Below are 17,273 nucleotides of genomic sequence, written 5' to 3'. Positions count from 1 at the left end.
TGGCATTTTGAAAAAAAAAAGATAGAATATAATTTTCAACTTCTAAAGAGTAAAAGTTGGAAAAGGGGCAAAAATGGAAGAAATTTAAATTAGGGAAAAGGGAGGAGGGGGGAAAGCAACAAGGAAATAGAACGCGGAGGCCGTTTGTTAGAAAGGCAGGCATTCTAATGTTGAATGGGAATAAATCACTGCCTCTTTATTATGAGTTTGTTTATAGAACTTTGTTCATAAACAAAACCAAGAGCATCAAGTTAACAGCAAAATTCAAGCAGATATTTTAAAAGTTCAAATATTTAAAAAAAACTCAGTTGTAAACACGAATATGTAAAAATATGTAAAAAAAAAAAAGATCTGTACTAAGACCAAGATACTACTGTGCTAAGGCACTAACAGGGAAGGCACCCCCACCTCTCCCCTTTCGAACCCTTGTATTTTATTTTATTTTAATTTTTGTAATTTAAATCAGTTTTATATTTATAATCGTTGGGTATTTGTGTGTTTTACCTTGGTGTAAACAGCCCAGAGTTGCCTTGAACCATGAGAATGGGCAGCAAATAAATCTGATAAATAAAATAAAATATCTGAAAACATGCCTTTCGGTTATTATTGCATTGGACTTTCAATATCTACAAAAATTATTTAGTCTTGTGCTTGTCTCACTCGCCCCCAAAGTTCCTGCAACTTCTACCCCCTCAATCATTTCATCTCTTGTGAGTAAGAATTAAATCCAGTACAGCTGATCCTCTAGTTCCAATCTCTCTACCTGTTGTCGTTTAGGCTGGTCAGGAAGCTATTTGATCTCCCACTTGATGCAAAATTTGTGTCCCAGTTAATGTCAGGTTAGTTGAAGTCCCCTATTACTACTGTGGTGTGTTTCCTACGTATATTAAAAGTTGAGCAAAAAGTCCGTCTATTTTTTCCTCCTTGGTTGGATGGCCTGCAGTGTATACCTATGGCAGGGGTGTCAAACTCACGTCGTCATGGCAGCATCACATGACACATCGGGACTTTTTCCCGTTCGCTAAACCGGGCATGGGCGTGGTCAGCACGTGACACATCCGGCCTGTGGGCCGGGAGTTTGACAGCCCTGACCTGAGGCAATGTCGTTCTTTTTATCCCCCTTTATATTAGCCCATATGCATTCAAGAAGACTTTCATCCTTGGTTTTATGCATGTTTTATGTAGAGGTGTGGTGATTATTTTTTTTTACATATAATGCAATTGTAACTTCTCTTTTGTTAGGGTCTGTTTCTTTTGAACAGTTTATATGCTTCCAGCAGTACATTCCAGTCATGAATATTTCAGTAATGGCAAGTATATAACAGATACCAGATAACCAGAGTTGGAAGGGACCTTGTAGGTCATCTAGCCCAACCCCCTACCCAAGCAGGAGACCCCTATACCATTTCTGACAGATGGGAGTCCAATCTCTCCTTGAAGGTCTCAAGTGATGACGCTCCCACAACTTCCAAGGACAACTTCTGTTCCATTGGTTGATTGTTCTCACTGCCAGAAAGTTTCTCCTTATTTCCAGGTTGAATCTCTCCTTGTTCAGTTGCCATCCATTATTCCTTGTCTGGCCTTTGGGTGCTTTAGAAAATAGATTGACCCCCTTCCTCCTCTCTGTGGCAGCCCCTCAAATATTGGAAGGCTGCTCTCCTGTTTCCCCTGGTCCTTCTTTTCACTAGACTAGCCAAGCCCAGTTCCTGTAACTGTTCTTCATATGTTTTAGTCTCCAGTCCCCTAATCATCCTGGTTGCTCTTCTTCTCTGTACTTTTTCTAGAGTCTCAACATCTTTTTTATAATGTGGTGAACAAAACTGGATGCAGGACTCTTAGGTATGGTCTTAGTGAGGCTTTATAGAGTGGTATTAGTACCTCACTTGATCTTGACTGTATCCCTCTGTTAATGCAATTTAGGATTGCATTGGCTTTTTTGGCTGCTGCTGCACACTGCTGGCTCCTATTTAGCTGGTTGTCCACTAAGACTCCAAGATCCCTCTCACCGTTACTGCTATTGAGCCTGGTTTCACCCAGTCTATAAGTGTCCTTTTGGTTTTTCTTGCCTAAGTGTAGGACTTTACTTTTCTCATATCATACTCATATATTACTAGTTCAAGTTCACCCTGAACTTGAAAGTCCCTAAACTTTGAGCGTTAGTGTATCGGCACCTGAGTCCTTTATGGCTGATCCTGGATATACTTTCTACTTCTCCTGCCTTATATCTGAGTTTTTCTTCCTTCCCATCACTGCCTACCTCCTTGTTTGATTGATTTTCTTGGGGTTTATATTTGGGATTAGATCCTAAAAATTGGTCACCCTCCCCCCTCAGTTTTTGTTTGAAGCTTTTTGAATAAGCTAAGCCACTTATTTTCTTTTTTTTATAATTTTAATTGAAAAGTTTTTCTCATATACAGCATCATTTTCATTCACTGCAATACTTCTATGACAGTATACATACTTTTCCATAAATCTTAACTAGCTGTACATTTATCTATATTCCTTCATCTATCTTTGTCCACTATAACCTTTACCGTATTATCCTATTGTCATATTCTCTATTCATCTCTATATCTATTATTTAGCCAATCATACAATGCATTCCACGTCAAATAATAATCTGTTTCTTCTCTGTTTTTTATCTCCATGGTCAACTTATCCACCTCGGCACACTCTAATATCTTTTTTATCATATTTTCCTTTAGTGGCATACTATCTTTTTTCCAATTTTGTGTGTAAGTTATTCTTGCCGCTGTTATAAAATATTCTGTTTTCTTATCATATGTTCCTGTTAGTATACCTAATAGAAAAGTCTCCGGTATTATTTCAATTTGTTGTTTAATTATTTCTTCTATCCATTTTCTTGTCCTTAACCAATATTTCCTTACTACAGGGCATGTCCACCACACATGGCAATATGTTCCTTGCATCTGTTTGCATTTCCAGCATTCCGGTGGAGCAACTTATTTTCTGAATACATTCCTTCTGGTTCTTGTGAGGGACAGGCCATCCCTTCCTTGCCAGGAGCCCTTCATGTAGGTAATGCAGACCATGGTCTAGATTACATAGATTAAATACCAGTTTACATAGATTAAATACAAGTTTACATAGCTATTTTTCATGCTTTATGTTTCTCAAGTTCTTACGTTTCTTCAAGTTGCTTTTGCTTTTTATTTATGATGCTGGATTATCCTTACTTGGTTCACAAAAATGAACTGTGACTGAAAATGAATTAATGGAAAAGTACAAATAGCATGAAGATACAAACAGCAACTTCAGTCTAGGACAAGGGTCTTCAAACTCGGCAAGTTTAAGACTTGTGGACGTCAACTCCCAGAATTCCTGAGCTAACATGACTGGAGAAGGAATTCTGGGAGTTCAAGTCCACAAGTCTTAAAGTTGTCAAGTTTGAAGAGCCCTGATCTAGGACAATGATGAAGAGGTAGCAACTGCAATTACTTCTAGAGTTATTATTATTATTTTTGCTATGCCAAGTGGAATAGTCATGTCTTATATAAGCAAGCAAAAATGTGCGAACAGGAAATATACTGATAAGTATCTATAACTGTAATTTCATTGGGCTGGAGATCCATTCCCCAACTCCCACACAGTCCTCTCAAGCATTATGTTCTGAAATTTTGTCGAACAATGCCATAAAGCTAAAGAGTTCTTATTCTAAAGCAGGAAATGCATAAAACAATTCAAGTGGAAAATAATTTTGGCTAAATATTTTGAATACAGAATCTAATGAAAAGACCTTCAAAATAAAAAAGACAAGAAAGCACAGTTAAATATTAATAATAATCATTATTGTATACATCGAAGATGTAAGCTGAGATTCTCTGGAAGATTAAAAATATATGCGTTTAAGTCAGTGGTCCTTGCATTTTTTGAATGCTTATTTAGAAGTCCGTGAAAACAAAAAGTTTAAGAAATGGACCTAGTACCTATGCCTCATAGGAAATAAATACTAAAATTAAATGAGAGGTGATGCTCTTCCTTTTTCTTCGTTCACTCTTTATTTATTTTATTTATTTATTTGATTTGTCAATCGCTTACAAGGTAATAGATATAAGTATAAACATGAGTAAGAATACAGGAAATAGGTACGAATAAATGGGGACAATAGGACAGGGATGGTAGGCACGATGGTGCACTTATGCATGCCCCTTACAGACCTCTTAGGAATGGGGTGAGGTCAATAGTGGTTAGTTTGAGGTTAAAGGAGTGGAGTTTAGAGGATGTAACAACAGAATCAGGTAGTGCATTCCAGGCATTGACCACTCTGTTGCTGAAGTTGTACTTTCTGCAATCAAGTTTGAAGCAGTTTACATTGAGTTTGTGTCTGTTGTGTGCTCTTGTATTGACTTGCAGGACATTGTAGCTGATAATTTTGTGTGCTACGCTGTTGTGAGCACTCTCTCTCTTCCATGTGGCAGGCGGAAAGGAAAATCGGTGAAACTCTCCTTGTATATAAACATAATATCTGAAGTTGGATCAAGAAGGGCCACTAAACCCCTGAACTGAAATAGACTAAATAATGCTATGTCCATCCCACATCTTTAAAGAATCATACAGCTTTTTGGATTGTTTCCTATTTATGCTTTTGAGTTGTTTTTATTGATGCTGGTATGTCAAATCTCAATTGACACAGTACGTTCTCCATCAAAGAAACTGTGGAGCATGTTAAAACCACAACTGACAAAGTAATTTTAGGTGTCACCACAACTAATTTCTCAAAGTAGCAGGAAATTTGCTAAACATTCAACCTGTTTTGTCAGGAAGATTAAGTCCCCATCTGTCATAGGAAACCCTACCCAGAAGTCTCTATAACCATCATGTCTAGTTAAGTAAGTAAGTAAGTAAATAAGGAAGGAAGGAAGGAAAGAAGGAAGGAAGGAAGGAAGGAAGGAAGGAAGGAAGGAAGGAAGGAAGGAAGGAAAGAAAGAAAGAAAGAAAGAAAGAAAGAAAGAAAGAAAGAAAGAAAGAAAGAAAGAAAGGGACCACCTAGCAGTTCAAAAGCATGCAAATGCAAATACAGAAATAGATACTACATCAGTGGGAAAGTAACAGTATTAACAGTATTATAAGCCATGCTGGCCACATGACCATGGAAATGTCAATGTTGGCTACCTTGGCTAAGAAACAGAGATGTGAACTGTCCACTAGAGTCAGACACGACTGGATCAGGAAACCTTTAGAAAAAGTTTCCATTATAACAATATATAAGTTGGCATGTGATTTGGCATGTTAAGATAGCACCAAAGACAGAACTTTACATGAAAATAAACATATATGAAAAGAATCTCAAGAATTATTTGGTTTCATTACTGGCCTCTTTTTTGCAACAATCCAAAGGTGTGATATACAAGAGAGAAGAACTGTGAAAACCATTTAAAGATACATGAGGTTCGCATGTCAGCATTTCCGACTGCTCAAGTATCAAAACTATTTTTTTTTAAATGAACAGTGACTTGTTCCACCAGCTATCATGAAAAGTGCTGCGATGAAAATGCTCTGTCTGCATTATAGTTTTGTTTTTCGTGTATTTTTTTAAAAAACTTTTTAACCTAGTGGTATATTGGAAAGACTCCTTCCGTCTTTCTGTGTGCCTGTGTGCAGCATAACTCGCCAAAAATTGAACAAATGGGACAAGATTTGGACCAGAAAGAAAGCAGGGGAGGAGCCAGTCACTCTCTCCTCATCGCTCTCTTTCTGAGTCCAATCCAACTCACAGAGCTGATGTTGTATGGAAAATAGGAGCAGGAAAGAATGTTATGTATATTTGCCACTATTGTAGTCCACAGGATGCCTGAGGAGCTGGCAGAAGAGTCAGGCAGTGGGGAGGAACAGGGCCCAGTTCTGGAGTCTGGGCGGGGGGGGGGGACTTGAATGAGGGATCTGCAAAATTCGGGAGTCTGTTTTCGCTGGCAGAGTGCTCGGGCCACCACAGGCACCTCAACACGAGTGACGTTGAGCTGGCCATGCCCCCCCCCCGCCAGCCTCCCCAAGGTCAAACACCACCCTGATGCAGTCCTCAATGAAATTTGAGTTTGACACCCCTGCTCTAGTCACCCAGTTAGCAGACATTTGGGTTACCTATCTTGCTGCCATAGTTAGCTTATTAAATAAACCACAGCCAAAGCTCAAACTGCCCAAGGAGCTGCTGATCCAGTTCTACAGAGGGATTATTGAGTCGATCATCTGCACCTCTATCACTGTCTGGTTTGGGCTCTGCAACCCAACAGGACAGACACAGACTTCAGAGAGAAAAAAAACAATTGCTACCCACCTGCCTTCAATCGAGGACCTGTATACTGCACGAGTCAAAAAGAGGGCTGTGAAAATATTTACAGACCCCTCACATCCCAGACATAAACTGTTTCAACTCCTTCCCTCAAACCGACGCTATAGAGCTGCACACCAGAACAACTAGACACAAGGACAGGTTTTTTCCCAACTGCCATCACTCTTCTAAACAAATAATTCCCTCAATACTGTTCAACTATTACAAAGTCTGCACTACTATTACTGTTAATCTTGTCATCACTCCTTATCACCCATCCCTTCCCACTTGTGACTGTATGACTGTAACTTTGTCGCTTGTATCTTTACGATTTATACTTACTGTTTCCTAGTATGATTTGACTGTTGATTGTACCCTATGACTATCATGTAAGTGTTGTACGTTATGATTCTTGATTCTTAACGAATGTATCTTTTCTTTATGTATACTGAGAGTATTTACACCAAGACATATTCCTTGTGTGTCCAATCACACTTGGCCAATAAAGTATTCTATTCTATTCTAGGGAAGCAGGAACCATTGGAGTGGACAGGAGTGGAAAAATCCGTGGCTCTGGAGATATGACAGGGTAATTTGCAGATCCCGATGGGCTGCATGGATGAAGGAGGACAGAATCAAAATAGCATAGAATCCAAGTAGCATTGGATCCTCACTGGAACAGAAAGCAGAGATGCCATCAATGCTGCCAGAACCTTTGTGAAGAGCCTTGAAGCCGATGAAAGGCCGAAGGGAAGTGCTCGATACTGGTAATGGGAGTTCTGATAACAGAAACGGAGAAACTGGCGATGATGAGGCCAAATGGGGATGTGGAGGTAAGCCTCCATGATATCAGTGGAAGAGAGGAGATCGCCCTCCTGAACGCTCTCTAAAATAGAATGCAGAGTCTGCATTTTAAATAAGCCTGTATTTTATAAATTGGTTGAGAAATTTTAGATCCAGGATGGTTCGCTACCCCCGCTGAGGCTCTGGGAACAATGAAAAGCGAGAATAAAGCCCACGTCCCCCTTGAGAGGGGGGAACAGGTTGAATAGCTCGGATTTCAAGAAGGAGTTGAATGGCCTGATTCATGAGGTCTTGCCTTGAAATGTCCCGAGAGACATGACAGATTAAAAAAATTTTGGGGGGTGACATTAGGAAGTCCAATTGTAATCCTGACCTAATAGTGCTAAGCACACAGGCATCCGCCGTTGACTCCTCCCATTTGGAGGCAAAGAAGGCTAGGCGACCTCCGATGGGTGGGGAGAACGAGGGATTACTTAGAGCGATGGCAGGAATGACCCCCACCCTCCCGAAAGGGCTGTTTACCAGTATAAGGAGCTGGGCGATAGTTGGCTCTCTTCCCAGAGGAAGAGAAAATTTTACGTTTATCTCTGGTTTCGATGAGATAAGGTTCCAGAGCATCGCCAAAAAGCTTATCGCCCTTGAATGAAACTGAAACCAGCTTCCATTTACGGAGTGATTCCGCCTGCCAATTTCTGAGCCATAACAGTCTTCTTGCTGCTACTGAAGATGCCGTGGCCCTAGATGCAAATTTGGCGGAATTGAGAGTGGCATCTGCAGTGAATTCCGCCGCTGCGATAATCTTATTAAGGCCTTGGTGAGACCGAAAGTCAGATGTAGGCAATCTAATCTGGCGTTGGTGCAGCCACCATACGGATGCCCACGTAAGAGTGCCAGTAGATGAGAGCGAGGCCAGAACCGGAATGTCAACAGAAGGCACTGCCAGGGTATTGTCCAGGGTTGCGCTGACGTTGTAGAAACGCTTATCCAGAGAAGATGGGCGAGGACCTGCTGTTCCTTGACCATGTCCAGGAACAAAGTGGGAGAAGGCAAAACCCCTGCATGCACTACAGGCTTGGAGAAGAGTGAGTCTGCCTGGCTAGAGGGAATTCCTTGTGGCTCGGGAGCCATTTCCTCTGGCGACAGCTTGGCCTTGCTGAGTAATGGCCTGAAGAGAGAAGGATTGAAGACCAATGCAGAGGATGTCTGCTCTGGGCAAGAGTCTTCTCCCTCTGAAAGATTTTGGTCAAAGGTCTCGCCCTGTTCACGTTCTGAACGAGAGGGGTAACTGTGTTCAGATGGTGAAGCCCTTCCCCCCTCATCAACCTCCTCCCATTCTGGCAGAGAAGAATGGACCCTGAGGTCCTGGGGCAGGTGTAAATCAGGGTGATGATGAGGCAAGGAACTTATATAGATTGAGAAGGGAGAAGGGCCTGAACCCTTTCCAGAGGTCGAAGGATTTGCTTGAAGCCTTCAGCCAATCCCTGCCTAATGGCCAAAGAGACAACATCTTGGATATCCCCTGGTCTATGCTCAAAGGTAGAGGCAGAAGGCAGAAGGCCGCTGCTGCTGTGGGAGTGAAGGTGGCTTCAGGCCTAGATTGAGGAGAGGTTCGAGGCCTGGAGGGAGGGGGTGGAGCATAGGGCCCAGAAGCCTGTTGGAAATCAGGCCCAGATCTGCTTAGATCCTGAGGATCATATTGTACTGCAAAGACCTCAGGAGACCAGGATGGAGGATGGAAAGGCTCATAGATAACTTCTCCTCCCCTGGGAGGGCTTGGCTGGGGCCCACGGGTATCACCTGAAACCTGCTTGTAGTTGCACTCCCTTCTGTTGAATAGTTCTGTTGAACTGCCTCTCTAGGGCTGCATGTCTGCGCTTTTCTGCCCTCAACTCAGCCTGAGTTGCCTTCTTAGGGGCTAGAGCCTTAGCTCTCATTTTAGCAGCCACCTCCCTCTGGACTGATTGGGTGCGTTGCCTACGACTTTTTCTCTTATTGCGTTTAAGAGACTGTTCCACTGGTGGGGAAAACTCTGCCTCACCCTTATCTTGCTCCATTTGAAGAATAAAGGCTCTTACCATGGAAAGAAACTGTTTGTAAATTTTTTGTATTAAGCCCCTTAGGGTATAAATTGGCCCCCGGGCTTACAAAATGGCCGCTCACCTCGTGAGGACCAAGTTATTGTCTCCACACCACGAAAGCAACTGGTCCACCTCATCTCGATAGGCAGACTCATTCCCCCCTGGAGATGAGTCTCCTTCACTTAACAACCGGATTACTAATTTAACAAGTGCAATGATTCACTTAATGACTGTGGCAAGAAAGGCTGCAAAATAGGGCAAAACTCACTTAACAACTGTCTTGCTTAGCAACAGAAGTTTTGGCCTCAGTTGTGGTTCAAAGTTACAGTCAGTGTTGGATATTTATTTTGTGTATATTCGTAAATATTGTACTCTCTAATTGCAAATGGAGACGTGGGCACTCTATTTTTCTTATCTTCATTTTTAAGTGCTTTGGTTTTATTGTATTGCGAACAGTTGCTGGGGTGCATCCAGAGTTTCGTTGTGCTTGTACAATGACAATAAAGTTCTTCTAATTCTAATTCTAATTATAAGTTGAGGACTTTCTGTAATAAAAGTTTTGAACGTGAAAAATAAATCCATGTTGGCTTGTTTTAATTATGGGAGCCAACCAGAATTGTAAGATGAATAGCCACGTTAATTAGTTAAATAAAATAAATGATAAGTAACAACCCACCAGTCTGTGTTGTGGGAAAACAATGTCCATATCTACCTGGAAAACTCAGCTAAATAAATCACAGGTAAATGAATGATGAGCAAGCATGGCATATAAACAAAGTCTCTGATGGCAAACAAGGTGAATATAAACAGAGTGTCACTATTAAGAAGCTGCCTGGCTCCTACAGAGTTGTGAACTGACCTTCCTGTTTTCAATCTATACATCTGAGTGTAGGGCATCTAATATTATAGAATATCTTTGCTGGCTATTTCAGGGCAAAGAATGAGATTCATCAGCTGTCTTAATAGTCCTAAATTTGCAACTTTAGGCTACATGGTCAGCAAGCACTGGCTCACTCATAGTAATAGTGAAATCACATTTCTTGTAATCCAGGAGTGTCAAACTCAATTTCATTTGAGGGCCGCATCAGGGTGTGTTTGACCTTGTGGGGGGGTATGGCCAGGGGGCATGGCCAGCATGATGTCATTTGTGTTGGGTGGGGGCTCTGGTGGCACAAGTGTTCTGCCAGTGAAAACGGGCTCCTGAGTTGCATTTTTAGCTACAACGGCCTCCCTCTGCCAGCAAAGGACCGCACGCAACCCTCACAAGCTCCATTTTTGCTGGCAGAGGCACCACGGGCTAGTCCTTCGCCATTTTGGCCCCGCAGACCAGATCTAAGCATCCCGCCAGCCGAATCCAGCCCCTAAACTAGTGATGGTGAAGCTTTTTGTTGTGGTGTGCTGAAAGCGCGCGTGCAATAGCACGCACGTGTGCCAACACCCACAATGAAATGTGCCCCCCACATGCGCACACAACCCCCCGGCCTTCACTGCACATGTGTGTGCCTCCCAGCTGATTTTCAGCCCGTTTGAAGCCGTTTTGGCCCACCCAGGGGCTCAAGGGAAGCCTCTGCAGGCTTTGGAGGCCGAAAAACAGGCCCGTTTTGGCACTTCCGGTTTCGTCACTTCCGGTATTTCCAGAACACCTGTTTTTCAGCCTCCAAAGGCTGCAGAGTCTTCCCTTGAGCTCCCGGGAGGGCAAAAAAGACCTCAAAACGGGCCGAAAATCAGCTGGGAGGTGTGCACATGCGCAGTACAGGTAAGTTTGGCTGGGGCCCGCATGCCCACACAAATGGCTTTGCATGCCACCTGTGGAACGCATGCCATAGGTTCGCCATCACGGCCCTAAGCTCTGAGTTTGACACCCCTGTTATAATCAGAGAAGTGAATCATCAACATGATTATAATAACTGCCTGGACATTAATTTAAAATATATACTTTCTCCTAAACAGGGTGGTCATGGGAGGTCCTTAAGCAGTTCAACTACTATGATAAAGCCATTAAATTCAAGTTGAGATTTAGAAAGAGGTTGAGCAATTCTATGGATAAAAGCAAGAAGAACCTTAACGATAGCTAAAAAAAAAACCCAATTTCATACACATCACCTATTTTTTAGGGGGGGGGAAAGCTTTCTGATATTTGTCCTCTCAAAAATCTTGCTGTGACAAAGTCTTTCAAAACAATTTTCAGTGTTTTATCTCCTCTTCATCAATTTCTTAAGTCATTCAAATATCAAATCTGAAAGTCATTGAAGGAAGGAAAGTTTTTTTATCCTGATGCAGACACACATAAATAGAGTTCTGTTTTAATTCAAGCAGCTCAAGGTGGCAATCATAATACTGAATTCCCTTTCCAAGTTATCTTAACAAAAGCCCTGTGAAATACAGGTGGTCCTCGACTTACGACCACAATTGAGCTCGAACTTTCTGTTGCTAAGCGAGACAGTCGGTAATTGAATTTTCCCCATTTTATGACCTTTCTTGCCACAGTCGTTTAGTGAATCACTGCAGTTGTTAAGTGTTCTGACCCAAGCCTCGTTCAAATCAAATAAACACAAAGTATATATAAAAGCAAACTTTTTTAATGCGTCTCTATGAATTCTGTTCCTTCACAGCAAAGGGTCATGAAAACTCTTTGTCCCAGATAAGAGCAAGCCCTTTCAAGGTTGTGAAAGGCTGCTAAGAACACAAGATTAATGGCAGGGAAATATCTAAAATCAAAAGTCTCCGAAAACAAACCAGAATAGACAGGACTTCCACAAGAACTTGAAGCGCAAGAACTTATTTGCTTCCTGCAAAGAACCCAACCCGAGGGCTGGCTTTTATCCCTTATGGGAGGGGCCATCACCTTGCAGCCTTACTCCCAAGTCGTCCGTGCTGCTGCAGCTGCTCTTTCCTTCAAGCAGCCCTGCGCACACGCACACTGGCTTCCTGGGATCCTCTGCTTTGCTGCTGCCACACTCCACGAGCTCCGAAGGCAGCACCCCACTCTCCGATAGTCCTGGCCCCCTCCCTACATCACACGCAGGCCCCTCATCCGAGTCCTCGCTCTCCGAGACCTCAGCCGTCTGCACCTGCTGCCGGCGAACCACAACCTTAAGTTAGTGGCCTGGTTGTTAAATGAACCTGGCTTGAGTGTGCTTGTTAGAAGGTCCCAAAAGGGGACCGCATAACATGAATGAATAATAGTATAGTCAAATGATTAACAATGATAATAACATTGACCCTGCTTTCCCAGTTGTTCTTGTCTTTTGCTAGCTCTAGGCATATGCAGTCTGGGAACCGGTTCCAGAAGCTTCCCCGCATCACTGCTGTCTGAACCAGAAGGCAGTAGCTGACTGCCAGTCTGCCCTGGCCCCATCTCTTAGAATAGAATAGAATAGAATAGAATAGAATAGAATAGAATAGAATAGAATAGAATAGAATAGAATAGAGAAAAGAGAAAGGAAAGGAAAGGAAAGGAAAGGAAAGGAAAGGAAAGGAAAGGAAAGGAAAGGAAAGGAAAGGAAAGAAGAGAAAAGAAGAGAAAAGAAGAGAAAATGGAATGGAATAGAATAGAAAATAGAATAGAAAATAGAATAGAAAATAGAATAGAAAATAGAATAGAATCGACAAGAAAATAGAATGGAATGGAATAGAAAATAGAAGAGAAAAGAAAATGGAACAGAACAGAACAGAATTCTTTATTGGCCAAATGTGATTGGATCCACAAGGAATTTGTGTTGGTGTATGATATAAAACAATAAAAAAATACTTTTTAAAAAAAGAGTTTCACCCAAGCCGGGCACCATATTCATCAAAAGGCTACTGCCGACTGTTATAGCATGCAACAAAGGCAGCCCTCAAGACCACAACCCAGCCCAAAATTTCTGTCGTTAAGGGAGATCTTTTACTTTGCCCCCATTTTACAATCTTTCTCGCCACAGTCATTAAGTGAATCACTGTAGCCAATAAGTTTAGTCCCCTGGCTGTGAAGTGGTTGGCTTCCCCACTGATTTTGCTGGTCCAAAAGTCGCAAGAGGGGGTCACCTATGACCCCCCCCCCGGGACGCAGCGATGGTCATAAGTATGAACCAAGCATCTGAATGTTTTGAGATCGCCTGATCATTGGGGAAGGTGCAAAGGTGGTAACTCTGAAAAAACGGCCACAATAAATCACATTTCCCAGTGTGCCGTTGTAACTTTGATCAGTCACTAAGTGAGTAAGTGTTGTAAGTTGAGGACTATCTATACAAAGTCCTGGGAAAACTCCAATTCCAGAGATTCGGTAGGGTCTCTCCCAAGAGTTGATGCTCCCTTGAAGACTTTCTGGGCCTGGAAGTTTAAAAGAATCCACAAACCCCCAGCCAAACCAGAGCTGCTCAATTACTAGTAAGGTTCAACAGGTTTACTACCTCCTTTTAGCACGACGAGGTCCAAGGTCCAGGATTCTAACACAGAGTAAGGTGGCCCGTATAGAAACAGCCGAGCAAGCGAGTTAGTGCCTTGTCTTGCAGCTACAACCTCAAATGATCTAAGAGCTAGAGCCCACTGTACCTACATAGCCAAAAAGGCATTAAGAGTTGTTAACCTAATCTTACGTAGCTTCTTCTCTGGTAATATTACACTAATAACTAGAGCATACAAAACATTTGCTAGACCAATACTCAAATACAGCTCATCAGTCTGGAACCCATATCATGTATCTGATATTAACACAGTTGAGAAAGTCCAGAAATATTTCACAAGAAGAGTTATCCGCTCCTCTACTTGTTGCAGAATACCTTATGCCACCAGACTCGAAATTCTAGACCTAGAAAACCTAGAACTTCGCCGCCTTCGGTCCGATCTAAGTATAGTATACAAAATCATACATTGCAACGTCCTACCTGTCAATGAATACTTCAGCTTCAGCCATAACAATACAAGAGCAAACAATAGATACAAACTCAAGGTTAATCGCAGCAAACTTGAAATACGACTTCAGCAACAGAGCGGTCAATGTCAGGAATATTCTACCTGACTCTGTGCTTTCTTCCCCAAACCCCAAAAACTTTCACCTTAAGACTGTCTACTATTGACCTCACCCCTTTCCTAAGAGGTCTGTAGGGGCCGTGCATAAGCGCACCAATGTGCCTACTGTCCCTGTCCTATTGTTTCTTTTTATTTTTCTTATATGTATCCATGTATTCATAACTATGTTTTTACTCAGGGGTCTCCAACCTTGGCAAGGTTAAGCCTGGCGGACTTCAGCTCCCAGAATTCCCCAGCCAACATTGTTGGCTGGGGAATTCTGGGAGCTGAAGTCCGCCAGGCTTAACCATGCCAAGGTTGGAGACCCCTGTTTTTACTTATACCTATAACCTTGTAAGCAATTGACAAATCAAAAATAAAAAAGTAACATCAAATAGGTGTTACCCAGAATTTAAACCCCTTCCACCTGGCGCCATCCAGGCCAAGGACACTTACGGACCTGCTCTATTTTTTTGTTTTTGTTTTTTTCAGGGGTTGGACTAGAGGACCTCCAAAGGTCCCTTCCAACTCAAGTTATTCTGTATTTTCCGCTCCATCTTTAACCACCGAAAGTGACTTGCAAAAAAAATAAAAATAATAAATAAAGCTGGAGTGGGGGGGATAGAGCCGCGTTTTGGGTTTGTTTCCCCTCACAGCCTTACCTGGCCGTCCGAAGCGGAACCTGCCGGCGGGGCCTGCGGGCCGAGGGACGCGATTACGCAGCGGTGGGAAAGAGCCGAGCGGCCACCGACCGACCCCCTTCTCGTCTTCCTCCGTCCCCCCCTTCCGACGGCGGGGCGGTTTCCAAAGACGGCGCTACTTTAACCTCGCCCTCTCCGGAGCAGCGCCTTCCGCGAGGGGGTTGGTTTATTGCGAATTTGCGGCGTTGGGGAGGGACGGAGGTCGCGCCTCGCGGCGGACGGCGAGGAAGCGAAAGGCGGCGAAGCTCCGGGGGCTCGACGGGTTCGCGCCCCCGCCGCCGCGCCTTTCGGAGCGCACGCTTGGTCCTTCCTGGCGCGCCTCGCCGAGGCTGGAGGAGGAGGAGGAGAAGAAAAGGAAGGAAGAGAGAAGGAGAAAAGAAGGATAAAGAGAGGGAGGAAAAAAGGAGAAGGGGAAGGGAAGGAGGAGGAAAGGAGAAGGAGGGGGAGGAGAGGGAAGGGGGAAAGGGAGGAGAAAAGGAGAAGAAGAGAAAAGGAGGAGGGGAGGAAAGGGAAGGGAAGAGAAGGAGAAAAGGAGAAAGGAAAGAAGAGAAAAGGAGAAGGAGGGGAGGAGAGGAGAGGGAAGGGAGGAGAAGGAGAAAGAGAAAAGGAGGAGAAGAAGAGAAAAGGAGAAGGAGGGGAGGAGAGGGAAGGGAAGGAGAAAAGGAGAAAGAAAGAAGAGAGAAAGAGAGAAGGTGAGGGAGAGAGAGGAAGGGAGGAGAAAGAGAAAGGAGAGAAGAAGAAAGAGAGAAGGTGAGGGAGAGAGGGAAGGGAAGGAGGAGAAAAAGAGAAGGAAAGGAGAGAAAAGAAAGAGAAGAAGAGAAAAGGACAAGGTGAGGGAGGAGAGAGGAAGGGAAGAGAGAAGAGAAAAGGAGAAAGGAAAGGAGAGAAAAGAAGGAGAAGAAAAGGACAAGGTGAGGGAGGAGAGGGAAGGGAGGAGGAGGAGGAGGAGGAGGAGAGAAGGGAGAAAAGAAGCAGAGGGAGGGGAAGAAGAAGAAGAAGATGAGGAGGAAGAGGAGGAGGAGGAGGAAGAGCCTCTCAGCTTTGGAGGGAGGCGACAGGAATGGGAGTCGATGGAGGGCAAGAGGGCCGAAAGAAAGGCAACCAGGCCCAAGAAGTCTGGTTCAAGGTGTCCTCCGGAAGGGCTTTGCAGAAGGGCGAAATCAACGGAGCTCAGCCTCAGCCTCGGCTGTAATACCGGAACTTCTTCGGTGTTGCTGCTTGTGGTTGCCTCGGCCTAACCCACCGCCGGCTTCTGCAGAAAAGGATTGCGCAGAAGAAGTCACCTCGGGGTCAGGGGAGCCAAAGCATTCCGAGGATCTCTTCCCCGGGGAGCAAAATGGTCGTAACTGCTCTGCCTCCTTCTTCCGGGGATCTTGTTGGACTTGCCCGTCTAGTCTCCGATAATTAAAATATTAAAATCCTCCGAGGCCCAGAGAGGAGAGGAGGTTTTTTTTTCCTGACTATCAAATGCCCAGAAATGCTAATAGTGGACTGCCAAGTTTTGCTGGAAATTAAAAGGCAGATCAGAAAAGGATTGGTGGTTCCCAAGGCTATAGGCTTAATAGATAGGTTTTAAAAAAAGAAGTATATTTGATAGATGGGGAGAGGGAAAGGAGGAGGAGAGAGGGAAAGAAGGGGAGAGAGGGAGAGAGAGGGAGAGAAAAGAGGAGAGACAGACAGGAGAGAGGGAGGGAGAGGGAGGGAGAGGGAAAAAGGGAGGAGAGAGAACGAGAGGAGAGGGAGGGAGGGAGGGAGGGAGAGAGGGAAAGAAAGAGGGAGGAGAGGGAGGGAAGGAGAGAGAGGGAGAGAAAAGGGAGAGATAGACAGGAGAGAGGGGAGGGAGAGGGAAAGAAAGAAAGGGAGGGAGGAAGGGAGAGGGAAAGAGGGAGGAGAGAGAGAAGGAGAGGGGGAGAGAGAAGAGAGAGAGAGAGAGAGAGAGGAGGAAGGAAGGAGAAAGAACGAGAGGAGAGGGAGGGAGGGAGAGAGGGAGGAGAGAGGGAGGGAAGGAGAGAGGGAGAGACAGACAGGAGAGGGAGGGAGAGAGGGAGGGAGAGGGAGGGAGAAGGGAAAAAGGGAGGAGAGAGAGAAGAAGGAGAGGGGGAGAGAGAAGGGGAGAGAGAAAAGGAGAGAGAGGAGAGAGGGAGGGAAGGAGAGACAAAACAGGAGAGAGGGAGGGAGAGAGGGAAAGAAGAGAGAGGAGAGAGGGAGGGAAGGAGAGAGGGAGAGACAGACAGGAGAGAGGGAGGCAGAGGGAGAGAGGAAGAGGGAGGGAGGGAGGGAGAGGGAAAGAAAGTGGGAGGAGAGAGAGAGAAGGAGAGGGAGGGAGGAGAGAGAGGAAAGAGGGAGGGAGGGAGAGGGGAAAGAGAGGGAGGAGAGAGGGAAAGAAAGAGGGAGGAGAGAAGGAAGGAGAGAGGG

General features: G+C 44.2%; 1 protein-coding gene across 1 annotated transcript in view; it reads right to left on the bottom strand.

Annotated features, from left to right (window-relative positions):
• Nucleotides 1-16,606, bottom strand: part of TEC (tec protein tyrosine kinase) — a 73,188-nt gene extending 56,582 nt beyond the window's left edge. Inside the window, exon 1 of the mRNA XM_026699915.2 lies at nt 14,820-16,606. The gene's annotated coding sequence lies outside the window, so the exon portion shown is untranslated. The remainder of the gene's footprint in view (nt 1-14,819) is intronic.
• Nucleotides 16,607-17,273: the final 667 nt, after the last annotated feature.

Source organism: Pseudonaja textilis, chromosome 6 (assembly GCF_049901715.1).
Source record: "Pseudonaja textilis isolate UNSWEBS1 chromosome 6, rPseTex1.2, whole genome shotgun sequence".
Lineage (NCBI taxonomy): Eukaryota > Metazoa > Chordata > Lepidosauria > Squamata > Elapidae > Pseudonaja > Pseudonaja textilis.
The sequence above is the reverse complement of the archived record's forward strand: the minus strand, read 5'-3'. Positions and strand labels throughout refer to the sequence as shown.